At 32.4% G+C, this 2,994-nt stretch overlaps 1 pseudogene; it reads left to right on the forward strand.

Moving 5' to 3' along the window:
• The first annotated feature begins 599 nt into the window (after positions 1-599).
• LOC141540715 (olfactory receptor 14A2-like) lies at positions 600-1,539 on the forward strand (annotated as a pseudogene).
• The last annotated feature ends 1,455 nt before the right edge of the window (positions 1,540-2,994 follow it).

A 2,994-nucleotide genomic window follows, 5' to 3' on the forward strand; every position in this document is an offset into this window, starting at 1 on the left:
TCACTTAGAAGTCACATAGCTGCCTTCAACCATGGCATTGTATCTGTAAAAGGGCAATGCTACTACTTGATCTGTTTGCTTCACAGATTTCTTGTGTTAAATGAGTTCATAATGTTAAAATATCACATTTATACACCTTTATCCATATTATCGTCCTTTTCACTTTAATAATTCTACTTATAGATTCACTAATAATCCTTCCATATGGTGAGAAGATCGTAAAGATCTTATAGACTCCCTAAATCAAAGATTACTAGTATTTTATGTTATAAATCATTTAGAAGTTAGATGAAACTTCTGAGACTTTCATGGAATTATATAAAATACATATAACAAAGTACAAGGTATTACACAACAGGCAAAAATGACATAATAATATAATTATCAAAGTATTTTTAAAAATTCATGTGACATACCCACAGTTATAACTTCCAATCTAGTTCCATTCTCTCATTTAACAAATAAAAAACAGGAAGATTATAAAGAACAAATAACTATCAACATCCAGCAAACTGAATGTCTCCATCATGTAGCATGTGTTTCTTATGTCTAAACAGATAATCAATGGGACTTCTGCCTCCCAGAGCACACCCAACTTCACCATTGTGACAGGGTTCTTCCCCTTGGGTTTTTCTAACACCTGGGAACTACAGCTCTTACATTCTATGTTCTTCTTGTTAATTTATCTGATAGCTCTGATAAAGAACCTGCTCATCTTCATACTCATCACTCTATATGGCCACCTCAATATCCCCATGTACTTCTTCCTGAAAAATCTGTCCTGTTTAAATCTTTGCTTTATTTCTCTCACTGTCCCTAAGTCTATTGAAAATTCCCTGAGCAGAAGTTGTTCAATCTTTTTCTTTGGGTGTGTGTTACAGGTTTCTTTTTCTTTTTTTTTTTTTTTTTTTTTTTTTTTTTGTAGGATCAGAGATTTTTCTTTTCACAGCAATGTCTTATGACCTCTATGTGACCATCTGTCTTTGGACTATGAAACCATAATGAAAAAATGATTTTGTGTGAAAATAGCAATTCTTTCTTAAATCATTGGAGGAATTTTTGGGGCCATGTATTCAAGCAGTACATTTTTTTTTACCCTTTTGTGGCTCCAAGGAGATCCATCAATTCTTCTGTGATGTTCCTTCTTTACTAAAGATCTCTTGCGCTGAGAAACACATTGCAGTTGATGTGAGTGTGGTCACTGGGATTAGTTTAGGTATTTTCTGTGTTATCTCCACAGTGATTTCTTATGGTTGGATCCTTTTGACTGTATTGAAGATTCCCACTACCGAAGGTTGTTAAAAAGCTTTTTCCACTTGTTTGCCCCATCTCAATGTTCTCATGGCTTTCATCACAACTGTAGCCATGTCTTATTTAAAGTCACCCTTAGACTCTGATTCAGCTTTGGTTCTATTGTTATCAATGTTCTGTTCAGTGGTGCTGCCAACTTTGAACCCTATCATCTATAGCCTGAGGAATAAGGACAGGAAGAGTTCTTTGAAGAAATTTATAACCCGGAAACAATTCTCAGAGAATTAATACCAAAATCTTTCCCATGATTATATTTATGCTTTTTTTTTTTTACTTTTTTGTTTTTACTGATTTGATTTCTTTATGTGTCCATATCAATATTATCGATTTTAAAAAGTTGACACACACAGAGAGCTGATGGCATGATAATAAGAATGATTTTAAAAGTATTTATTTACATTCATTGCATGACTTTGTGAAAATATTAATCTCTTTCTATTTACCTCAGTTTATTTTATTTGTTCAATGGGGTGAAGGGTTTGGATTGGATGATCTATAAGGCTTCTTCTAACATGGAACGTATATGCAAATCTATGAACATTATATCCACTTTAAAAATTTGATAACAATATTTAAATGTGTTCAATTTTTAAAATTATAAAGCTTGTTTGTCATAAGAATATGTCAGAATTATATGTCAGAAATAGTTCAAATGACATTATCATCATTGTACATAAAAGAATACTGGAGTGCCATACCAATCAAAGTCCCAAGAAATTATTTTACAAATATAGGAAAAAATAGTAACAAAATTCATCTGGAAGAACAAAAGGTCAAGAATTTCAATGGAATTAATGAAAAAAAAAAGAAATGAAGGTGGTCTAGCCTAGCTGTGCCAGACCCCAAACTATATTTAAAGCAGCAGTCATCAAAAACATTTGGTACTGGCTAAGAAATAGAATAGTGGATCAGTGGAATAGGTTAGGTTCACAGAACAAAATAGTCAATCACTATAGTAAACTAGTGTTTGACAAACCCAAAGACCCCAGCTTGTGGGATAAGAATTCACTATTTGACAAAAACTGCTGGGAAAATTGGAAATGAGTATGGCAGAAACTAGACATTAAGCTACATTTAACACCATATACCAAGATAAGGTTGGAATGGGTCCATGATTTAGAAGTAAAGAGTGATATTATAAGCAAATTAACCAGACTGAAGATAGTTTATCTCTCAGATCTGTGGAACAGGAAGAAATTTGTGACCAAAGAAGAACTATAGATCATGATTGAACACAAAATAGATAATTTTGGTTATATAAGTTAAAAAGTTTTTATACCAACAAAACAAATACAGACAAGATTAGAAGGGAAGCAATACATTGGGAAAACATTTTTACATTCAAGGGTTCTGATAAAAGCCTCATTTCTAAACTATATAGAGAATTGACTCAAATTTATCAGAAGAAATTCTGATAAATTCTCCAATTGATAAATGATCAAATGATATGAACAGGCAATATTCAGATGAAGAAATTGCAACCATTTCTAGTCATATGAAAAGGGTTTTGAAACCACTCTTGAGCAGAGATATGCAAATTAAGACAACTTTGAGATATCACTACACATCTCTTAGATTGGCTAAGATGACAAGAAAAGATAAGGATGAACATTGAAGGGGATGTGGAAAAAAACTGGGACACTGATACATTGTTGGTGGAATTGTGAAGAGATACAAATATTC

The sequence above is a fragment of the Sminthopsis crassicaudata genome, chromosome 4 (genome assembly GCF_048593235.1).
Source record: "Sminthopsis crassicaudata isolate SCR6 chromosome 4, ASM4859323v1, whole genome shotgun sequence".
Lineage (NCBI taxonomy): Eukaryota > Metazoa > Chordata > Mammalia > Dasyuromorphia > Dasyuridae > Sminthopsis > Sminthopsis crassicaudata.